The sequence below is a fragment of the Syzygium oleosum genome, unplaced genomic scaffold, assembly GCF_021117445.2.
Source record: "Syzygium oleosum isolate NSW1041296 unplaced genomic scaffold, Sole_v2.1 Sole_v2.41, whole genome shotgun sequence".
NCBI lineage: Eukaryota > Viridiplantae > Streptophyta > Magnoliopsida > Myrtales > Myrtaceae > Syzygium > Syzygium oleosum.
Window position 1 is genome coordinate 155,900 of NW_026607525.1, and position 11,121 is coordinate 167,020.

Sequence of the window (11,121 nt, forward strand, 5' to 3'; positions counted from 1 at the left end):
TCCCCATTTTCTCTTCCCATTCCCTCATTCATTCTTTTCTTCTCATCATCAGTTGTGTTCAGTCAAGGAGAGAGAGAGAGAGAGAGAACGGAAGAAGAGCAGTAGTTTTCGCGACTGAGGGAGGGGGTTCACCGAGTCCAATTGCCGATTCCTCGAGCTGGCCTTGCGATTCCTAGGAGCAGATCGAGATGGTTAGTTCTTTTTCTTTTTTATTGAATCCTCCTTTGGCGATTGTCCAATTTCGATGCTTGATTCGCCTGCCTGGTTACTTCTTCTTCTTCTTTTTCCTCTAATGAAGGAAAGTTTGGGGTTGATGATGTTCCTGTGGAAGTCTAATGGTTGCGCCTGTGTTATGGATGTATACATAGTAAAATATGTAAAAAAGCAAAGAGATAGCCCTGGTGATATCTTTTCTGGCAGGCCTCTTGAATTTGCACTTACTTATGAAGTGAAAATTGATTGATATCGGGCGAGTCTTCATCACCTCAGTAGTAAACAACTTGAGTTTCCGCCATAACCATTTGGCCTTGGAGGAGACAGCAAACTCAATAGGTAGGAGTTGTCCAAAGGTTACCTGGTAACTTAACCAAAACATTCAACCAAGATTAGCTATCGGGAAACATCTCCCCGATACATCAAGTCAACGTAAGATTGTGCGATGTTGAATCCTACCAAGAACACTAACTGGAAGTGCTCATCAACGAAGGACAGAAATAATTCTTTCAGCTGAGTAAAAGAATAATGCACAAAGCTGTGTGGATAAGCTGGACATTGTGGGACTATCTAGTAGGCAGTTACTAGCAAAATACTTTGAACCTGTACTTTTACAAGATGGACCCTCCCTTTGGAGTTGAAGTAACATATGTGATTGAAGGATTGGAAAATAGATGATATCCTTGGTCTATGATGACACAGAGAGAAGGCACATTGTTTAAGTTAAGTAGTTTTATTTTGTTTTGTCATCTTTTCAGGGTTTAGTGAAGATAGTAGTAGCCGGTGCTCCTCTTCGTTTTTTATTCTGGTTACTAGATTTGTTTTAGGATTTGAATTATGTTGTATAGAGACGGATAGGTATTGCCTTGGTGCCTCACTTATTATACCTTTTACATAACAAAGAAATCAGAGAGAAAAGAAATTGAGATTGGGTTGCCAGAGGAGTGATTCATAATACTAATTCAAGGATTGATGTTCGTCTACCCACAGACAAACTAATATACAATCAATTAAAGATGAGCTATGAGTATGGGTTGTACCTCTCCATTCTGTGGAGTTTCTCCCATGCATGAACACAGCATGCGTTACGTTTGCCGGTGGCAAAAGGAATATTGAAAAAGCAGGAACCAAGATTATTGCGTTCAGTCATCTGCCTAGTTCTTGGGGCATGAACTTTTGTCTTCCCAGCTCAAAGCACTCTTCGCCTTCCCCTTCAAATGATATAAAGGAGCCAAAATTATTGATGACACTGATACTTGGATAATCATACATGTTAAATTGTTTTTCCTGTAGTCGGTTGCTCCCAAACTTTCGTGTAATAAAAAGAAGTATCTTGCGCTCCTTTTTTAGGAGCAAATGGGATCGTTGAGGTTAACCTATGTCCAGGTATTTACCTTTTCATCTCTGCTTTTGCATGATAACTTGGTGGAATTTTCGCTCTTCATTGATGGTGTTTCATTGTTATGCTACGCCGAATGCTGATAAGTTCCTCTGGATTAGTCAGAGCATTATGAATAGTGGCTGTTAGTTATATCTATACAAGATTGTTACATTGAAAATCGTTTTTAGGATTGCTGTCTGTATAGGATGCAATTAAAAAGATGGAAGTTGGTCACGTCAAAAATCATTCCCAGTTGGGACCAGGAGAAGGATCATTGGATATGTAGAATGGGATTCCTAATCCCAGTCCCAAATATCCTACTTTGCCTATTTAATTAGGACTCAACCTCATAGTAAATGAAATTAGGCCCCAGTTCTCACTGTCCATGATCCATTGTGCGTCTAAAACAATATCTAAAGGCCAAACCTGCTAATTAGGGCTAACTTTGGGGATTGAACTATGAGGGGATTATAAATGAGAATGAGGTGCCGCCCTCATCCTGAATTAGATTGGATGGAAGATTTAATTGGTGGTTGTGGCAAGGCTGAAGATACTTTCTATACAGACTTGGGTGAATCCATAAGCTTTTCACTGGAGTAAGAATAGCTTTTTATTGCTGGAGTTGGAAGTGGGCTCTATCTTCATGAGAGCTTGGGTTGGGGTAATGGAAGGTCTTCTGTGCCTCCACAAACAGCAGTGCAGCACAATGCGAACACCTTTGTACAGCAACCATCTCTTCTGGCTGGGGACGGAATTCTTTTTTACGTCATAGCATATAGCTCTTTACCCTGTTTATTTCTTTCATCCTGCTGTCTTCTTCTTTTCACCGCCATTATCTGGTTTTGCGATTGTTTTATTCTCTTCTTTACTTTTGGCCCAGATGCTTCTCTAGTTAACTTTCATTAAGAGGTAGGAGAGCTTCTTCAGTGATGTGCTTCTGCTGTGGTGATGCTCCTGCTTTTATCTTCTACTTTTGAGCTTCATTCCCTCTTTTCAAAGATAACATACAGGTGTTAGTACAGAAAAAAGTTTAAGAATCTATCACTTTATACCTTAATTTTCTGTAGTCTCATGATCATTGATCTAAAGTATGGTCCAATTTCAATCATTTAGGATCAATCTTAACAACCTTTACCTTAAGGGTTAGATTTTATACTGCAGGGATTGCCTCCCGTATGTGTATTGATTAGATCATGAACAGTCGTTTTGTGTAGCTGTGACATGCCATCTATGTATAACTATCTAAAAACGAATGTGCTTGCCATATCGAAGTGGGAATTGGCTCAAGGCAATCTGTTGGGATGCAAGATCTCAGGCCTGGTGCTTGTGCTCTAGAATCTAGTATAGTGAATCCTCTAGAATCTAGTATTGTGGAATCCTCTTCAGTTTCTCACCTTGTGTTTCTGGATTCTCTCCCATGATTGATCCAAATTTTTACTTCCGGTTCTCCTACTCATGTATGATACACATTACATTTTTTTCATGTCTAGTTCATGTTGTGTTTCATGATATGTCCTTTATGGGGATATTATAGTGCTTGTGCTGTTTGCAAGTTTTCAATTGGCTGGGATCCTCTTCATAGAGATACCTGTATTTGCATTGCACCTTGCTATTGTCCCTTTTGGTTCCTTTATTGACCATATTTTCATTCTAGAGTGACAAATTTTCCGTTCTGTTAATCAAATAGTTCAAATCAAAGTTTTAATTGTGATCTCGATGTAATAAAGTCATTGACTTGATTGGATAGTGACCGACATGTCGCTGTTTTCTTATCAACAGGCTGTGACAGCAATGGTGCAGCAGGCTATGCAATATGTTGGCCAGACAACTAATCTTGAGACCAAGATAGAGCTTATCAAGACACTTAACTCTGTTGCCCCTGGGAAGGTGAATATGTGTAATCAAACTCTATTACAGCTTATATTCATCATCAATTTGTTTTTGTTTGGTGGTTTCTATAGCTAGTTTTGTCATGCCAGATATATGTCGAAATTGAGAGAGCACGGTTGATCAAGAAACTTGCAAAAATAAAGGAAGAACAGGGTCTTATAGCAGAAGCTACTGATTTGATGCAAGAAATCGGGGTAACTTGAATTTGACTTCTGTTGTCATGTAATTGGTTTTTCCTTGTCGAACATTCCTATGATGGGTTTGAAATGCAGGTAGAAACTTTTGGAGCAATGGCAAGGACGGAGAAAATTGCCTTTATTTTTCAACAAGTACGGGGTTTTTGTATTGCTTTTAGCTGTTTATGCACTGTTACTATTATTGGTTTTCTGATCGATGGATTTTGTAGGTTCGTTTGTGCTTAGATCGCCAGGATTATGTCTGTGCACATATCCTTTCCAGGAAGATCAGCTCCCTGAGTGTTTGATGCAGATCCTTCCAAAGAGAAGAAAAGGCCTAAAGAAGGTGAAAACATTGTCGAACTAGCGCCAGCTGATTTTCCGTCACTTCTGGAGTTGAAATGGATATACTATGACCCGTGACACGGTAAATTTGTGTTTTTCTTTTTCTAATGTTGTGTCCACTGTCTTTTAACTAATTTGTTTCTGCCGATCAAGCGCCACCCGGTGTTCAGGTTGTGGTTCAAACCACGAACTTGTATGGCTTTATATATCTGGCACATACTCTTCTTCCTTTCTAGCTTTATCGCAAACTTTGACGTTCCAGATGTACTGGTAGATTTTAACTCACATCTTAGTTTACCCCACATTTTGTGTTTCATGATGTAGGCATAGGTAATACTCACATAACAATGATTACCTTGAGATTTGTTGATACTATAAGGCGATATATGAGATTCCATCAGTGAAGTGCAACCAGAGCAGTGGATACCGATGAAGTTCTTTCCTTGTTAAGTCTTCACCGAGCTTTTCAAGGTTCACCTGTTCATTCTGTGATTTAATTAAATGCAGGTTCTAAGGAAAATCTGCTGGTACTTAGTTCTATAACCATATGATCCTATGCAGTCAAGCCTTCTTAATGCCACTTTAGAGGATGAACATCTATCAGAAATTCCCCAATTCAGGTACCATCTTTGAATTGTTCTAGGTAATTGGTTGTACATTTTTCAATATCTCAATAATGTGCCATAGAATTTGGTCGACCATGCCTTTGATATTTTAACGCAGGTTGCTGCTGAAACAATTGGTCACAGTGGAGGTTATCCAACGGACTTCTCTTTAAAGTACTGTCAAAGAAGAATTTGAGAATGAGAAAACATGCTAGGAGATGCACTGGTTGAGAAGGCAGCAGAAAATCTTAGACAGGGCCTGATCATTGTCAAAAGAAGAATTTTGGCTTCTCCTGGGCGAGACAAGCTACCTTTAGCTTGGAGCCTCTTCAGAGAATCTTTGAACATGTAATTACAGAACTTGTCGTTTTTCTTCTTTTCATTGGATCACCATTCAGATGTGACTCGCTCTATTTTCTGCATAATATTATCGTTGTTTTGAAGTATTCCTTGAGGATTACCCTAAAGAGACTTGCAGAGCTGTTATGCCTCAGTATCCAGGTCTGATTATGTGGAACATTTATTTATGTTCTTTATCAATGTCACTCTTTATTAATGATTGCCTAGACCCCTCATTTAACCCTGAGAAGCCCCTCTGCCTGTGATCCCTGATTGGGGCATGGTTGCTGGAATTAGATACAAGTTGCCGTGGATTTGAGAATGTTGTCTTCATATTTTTGTTTCGTACACTTGGCTCAGTCAACTTCTGCTCATAAACTTATTGTAGCTGTAAGTGTCATTGTCTGGCATTGTGAAACCATTTCTTGTGCCATGGAGCCTGCAATTCTAATGCGCTTTAGAAGGGGGGGAGGAGCTCTGCTATATTGCTAGATATAGCTGAGCAAGCTTTTCTGCTTGTATTAACACTCACCATTTCCTGTGTTACAAAAGTATATCTCGCTAGAGATCTTGATTAATGTGTTCAGAAAATCTTTGTAGCTAAATCACTCAAGGAAAAGAGCTTTGTTTTTGGGTTCTCTTATTGCTGTTGTTAAGAGCTTAATTCAATCACATGCCTCAATTTATTAAATCAATACTATCATCTGATAGACAGTCCATTTAATGATAATTATACGAGCTTGTATGATATTCTATCAGCATGACCTCTCACTTCTATATTGCCATTCTAGGAAGCTGAGAAGCATCTCTCCTTAATGGTTGTTTCCAAGTCCCTGGTGGCAAAGATAGACTGACCAATGGGAATTGTCGGTTTCCAAACGACGAAGGACCGCAATGAGATTTTGAACTCAGGGGCGACAACTTTGGAAAAGCTGCTTGACCTTGTCGAGAAAAGTTGCCACCAAATCCCCAAGGAAACCACAGTTCATAAAGCTGCTTTGAGAGCTTGAAGATGTTTTTAGTTGAATGAATGATCTCTCTCCCCTTGAGCCTCCCTCTTTCTCTCTCTCACCGAAGAATGCTGTTTCACATTGTGGTCTGAAGTGGGGACTGGAGATATTCACCATAGAACTCTCGTGTAGCTGTCTTGAATTTGATTGCATATTTTGCAGGTGGAACAGATCCGGGCCTTGTTTCGGACTGAAATGATTTACTGAATACACTTTCTATATAGGAACGTAGTTTGGTCTTTTCAGCTTTCTTCTTTCCTCTTTACCCCCTCCTTTTAATTGAAGATTTGTGGGCTTTAAGGGTCCAGAACTTGTACCAATGGGAAACGTATCAGCACATGCACTCATTTGGATTGAAATAAGCGCCTTGTTACAGAATTGTGTTTCGCATTGCAAATATTGTCGATGCGTGTTTTTCTAACAGCGGGGATAACATTAGCTCTCTAAAGAGTAAAGGTTTAACGAATGCTACTTTTCCATTTCATTTCACATCCGAAATGGGCGCTTGTTTCTAGGGAGCTTCATTTCAATAAGAAAACTGTACTTTTTATTTCCTCAAATGACGTTATTTTTCTCCAAGTTGATACTTGCTACGGCGTCGACCTTGTCCTATAGATTTCCAGTTCCATCTTTTTCTTTATGGAAACTGAAAAGATTGGGAAAAGCTGTGGTCACGACAACTTTTGACTGTGGAAATAGTTATGCCCACTAAGCACAAAGCACAATTTCTATGGCGAAAAGCACAACTTTCTTCACAAAAGTAAATGTATTTATCATTTTATTAAAGAACACGATCGTAACTTACTTAGCATAAGTTAGACAAAGAAAATTAGTAATTTTCAATGTACTAACCTTTCTTGTTATATGTGCCGTCAATACTTTGGAAATTACATCAATCATCATAAGATACACTTGAAAGTCATTCTTGAGGTCCTCATTAGCATGATCAATTATTTATGAGAAGTAAATTGTTTTTTTCTTAAAAATTTAGTTTTAGTTTAAAGGGACCAGAAACATGTTTTAGTGTAATTGTCAACGCCTTATTTGTAGTGTAGGAAAAATTCGACATAACGCAAAAAATCAATTTTTCGGCCATTATTTGACGATCTCTTTTCGCCACTTACTAAAACCAATTAAAATTTTGAAAAAGAAAAAAAAAAACAACTGCTATAAAAGCATTCAAAACATTTTGTTGGACAAAAATTAACGTAAGAAAAGGTTTATCATGTTCATTACAGTAATGGTGGATCATATGCTTCATGAAGAAACCGCCATTAATTATAGTCCACAATTTTCGCCCGATTGGAGTGGTACCAATTCGAAAACCCTAATTCATTTTCCCTTTTCTTGTTTTTTCTTTACAGAACATTAAATCCCATCTTCCTTTTTTCTTTTTAGGGAAAAAACCACCAAAAACCCCAAACTTTGCCATCTGTGACACATTTACCCCAAACTTTTTTTTGTGACACCAAAAACCCCGAACTTTCTTTTTGTGACACATTTACCCCAATGTATTTAGTCCATGGGCATTTTTGTCTTTTTGCTTTTTCTTTTTTTTTTTTTTTTTTTCCTTTCCGGCGAGGGCCTCGCCGGCGTCGGCGAGGGCGCCCATCGCCGGATCCGGCGAGGGGCCCTCGCCGGCGTCAGCGAGGGCGCCCATCGCCGGATCCGGCGAGGGGGCCCTCGCCGGCGTCAGCGAGGGCGGCCTCGCCGGATCCGGCGATGGGCGACCTCTCGCCGGCGTCAGCGGCCCTCGCCGGCGTCGGGCGAGGTTCGCCCTCGCACGGGCGGCGAGGGCGGCCCTCGCCCGACTCGAGCGAGGTCGACCCTCGCCGGCGTGGGCGAGGTCGACCTCGCTGAGTCGGGCGAGGGCGCCCTCGCCGGCGTCGCGGCAAGGTCCGCTCGCCGGGCGAGCGAGGGCGGCCCTCGCCGTCTGGCGAGGTCGACCCTCGCCGGCGTCGGCGAGGGTCGCCCTCGCTGGGCAGCGAGGCGGCCCTCGCCGTCTGGCGAGGTCGACCTCGCTTGGGCGAGCGAGGGTCGACCTCGCTGGAGTCGGGCGGGGCGCCTCGCTCGCCCAGCGAGGCGACCCTCGCCGTCGGCGACCCTCGCTCGGCGCGGCGAGGGTCGACCTCGCCCGGATCGGGCGAGGGCCGCCCTCGCCAGACTCGAGCGAGGTCGACCCTCGCTCGCCCGAGCGAGGCGGACCTTGCGGCGACAGCCGGCGAGGCGCCTCGCTCGACTCGGCGAGGTCGACCCTCGCCCCACGCCGCGAGGGTCGACCTCGCCGACGCCGGCGAGGGCCGCCCTCGCCGGATCGGCGAGGGCCGCCTCGCTCGGCAGCGGCGAGGCCCCCACGGAAAGGAAAAAAAAAAAAAAAAAAGAAAAAGCAAAAAAGACGAAAATGCCCATGGACTAAATACATTGGGGTAAATGTGTCACAAAAAGTAAAGTTCGGGATTTTTGGCGTCACAAAAAAAAGTTCAGGGTAAATGTGTTACAGATGGCAAAGTTTGGGGTTTTTGGTGGTTTTTTCCCTTCTTTTTATACAATTCCTCCGTTTTCAATTGCTTTTTCTTTTTTTTTACTTTTCCATCCTATGTATGGTCATTTTAAAGGGGCCGACATTACAAGTCAGCATTTTGACAATTCACATCAATAACGTGATAAATTTTAAAAAGTAGAGATAGCCTTTGAAGAAAAAAAAGGACAAGAAAGTCGAGGGACTAAAGGCGATATTAGCCCTTCTTTTAATTGAAAATTTATGTTCTTATTTTTTGGTATTACGCGAATCGTTCCCCTATAAAGTATAGAGGACTCTTGCCCTTTTCCCACTTTCCCAGGATCTCAGTTGGAGTTGTTGTTGGGTTGAAATCAATCCAGACAAAGAACGGCCCAAATGGCGAAATCGGAGTAGTGTTGTTACGCTTTCTTCATCCAAAGCTCGAGGTATTCGTGCCATTTCTTGGAGACCGTTGCCTCTTGTTCAAACCGGAGTAGTGTTGTCTTCAACTCATAACCATCACCGTCTTCTTCAGCCACTGAAAGATGGTCGAGCCAAGTCCCCAAGATCCCGAAGCTCCACAACAATGGCGTCGTGGTGGTCGTCGCCAGGGAGCCGCTCTCTCCCTGCTTAGAGGGTAGAAGCTCTCCTGGAAGGCCGTCTTGCCTTCGCAAGCGTCCCCTCTCTCCGGGCGGGCTACGATCTTTCGAGGCGAAAAACGTGGCCGTAAATTTTACTTTCCTTAGAGTCTCAAATTCGGTCCTTGTTGAGAAGTTGCGATGGTTTCTGAAGGTGGGTTTCTTCGTTTGTGGATTAAAAACAATTGCGGCTGCGACGAAAGTGCCGGGGAGAGGATAAGCGCTCGTCCCTACCGATCTGAGCATCACAATGCCCTAAGGCACATTTGCTCAAATAGGTAATGTGCAACTTCTTACCTCAAAAGATTCTTTCAATACCTTGTTTTGGATAATCGATCAGGGCTGAATCAAATCGCTTGTACATTTGTTGCTTCAGCATCAGGATCAGGTTTGGCATGCAAGCATTCGATCAATGTCGGTGCGGGTGTGATCGATGCGGACTACAGAGGCCCGATTGGGGTAATCCTGTTCAAACCACTCGGCCGTCTACTTTGAAGTGAAGGTGGGCGACAGGATTGCGCAGCTGATCATTGAGAAGATCATGACTCCCGATGTTGCGGAGGTCAAGGACCTGGACTTGACTCTGAGAGGCACGGGCGGGATTGGGTCGACAGGGGTGCGAGGCTCGTGTGCTAGGTTTCGGCCATCGACTTTGTTCTCTATAAGTTTATTTTCATTGGGTTTTAGGTTGTGCCTGGGATACATGCAGGTCTGGCAGGCGGATTATCTTGGTTCGAAATCTCGTCGAACTCTTGGTTCGTAAGTATTTGCTAATTGCTATGTGCTCAGTCACGCTTTTGAAGTATCTCCTTGTGCTCAGTCTCTCTCCGTTTAATTGTGTAATTTGGGTCCCACTTTTCGAGTTGCCAGTTTGTGTGATGAAGCCTTACGATTTATTCTTTGTTGTGCACTCATTGTCCTCCATCAAATCTCTGTATCAGTTAAACTTTTTTGCTTTGTTTCAGTAGGTCTGCACAAGGTATATTACAGAAGCTGCATGATTTGATATTTATCTGTATTGTCCTTTTAGTATAACTAAGGCCAAATGTTTTGGCATTTTCCCAGGCATTTCATTTTGGGAAAATGATAAAAAAGCTGAAATCTTGCGCCTTGGTTATGTAAGTAGAGAGTTAATTCGATATTGTTTTTATCATATACAACTAGTGGAGAATGCTCACTTGTTATATTCTGCATACAAACCCGTTCCATTATGGGGTACCTCCCATTTCAGGGATCGAATGCACACATTAGCCCCTGCAATTGGGTGGACAAACAGAGTTTTACCCTTTCCTAAATTACTGGCGTAGAGTCTTCAAAGTGATGGCATGAGTTCTAACGTTATTGTCTTTACTTAACTGCAAATACATCCCTTGACTTTTTCATGTCAGCTGCTGAGTCACTCCTATCCTTCTCATTTTTGCAATTAACACTTCAACCTTTTAAGTGGTTGAAAATCATCTCCAAGACTGCTGTCCATCCAAAACGGCTCATTTTAATAATCTTCTCCTTTCGTGTGACATGAGCCTTGCGGCAAGTAATTAGCAGTGTAGCACAGTGCCATTACCTTGTGTACTTCTTTCATCCTTCTGTCTTCCTTCTTTTTACTGCCGTCATCTGGCTTTGCATTCGCTTTGTTCTCTTCTTTACTTTTGCCCCAGATTCTTCTCTAGTTAACGTTCTCAAGAGGTACGAGAGCTTCTTCAGTGATGTGGTTCTGTTGTGGGGATGCTCGTGCTTTTGTTTTCTACTTTTGAGCTCATTCTCCCTTTTCAAGATAACATACAGGTGTCAATACCGAAATAAAGATTAAGAATCTATCATTTTAGACCTTAGTTTTCTGTAGAGTCTTATGATCATCAGTCCAAATTATGGTCCGATATCAATAATTTGAGATCGATCTTAACAACCTTTACCTCGAGGGTTAGATTTATATGTACTTATACTGCATGGTTTGCCTCCCATATGTATACCGATTAGATCGTGAACTGTCATTTTGTGTAGCTGTGACATACCATCGACATATA

General features: G+C 42.2%; 1 long non-coding RNA gene and 1 pseudogene across 4 annotated transcripts; both read left to right on the forward strand.

The window, feature by feature from the left end:
• Positions 1-1,569: 1,569 nt before the first annotated feature.
• On the forward strand, positions 1,570-6,337 carry LOC130136064 (uncharacterized). Of its 4 annotated transcripts, none has more exons than XR_008815131.1 (7): positions 1,570-1,599; positions 3,374-3,481; positions 3,757-3,813; positions 3,891-4,087; positions 4,513-4,625; positions 4,729-4,958; positions 5,741-6,337. It is a non-coding gene; the product is annotated as an uncharacterized LOC130136064 (long non-coding RNA). The 4 variants fall into 4 exon arrangements; XR_008815128.1 differs by lacking the exon at positions 1,570-1,599 and adding an exon at positions 1,606-2,935; XR_008815129.1 differs by lacking the exon at positions 1,570-1,599 and adding an exon at positions 1,606-2,604.
• An 862-nt stretch (positions 6,338-7,199) lies between these two features.
• Positions 7,200-10,915, forward strand: LOC115665516 (deoxyuridine 5'-triphosphate nucleotidohydrolase-like; annotated as a pseudogene).
• Positions 10,916-11,121: the final 206 nt, after the last annotated feature.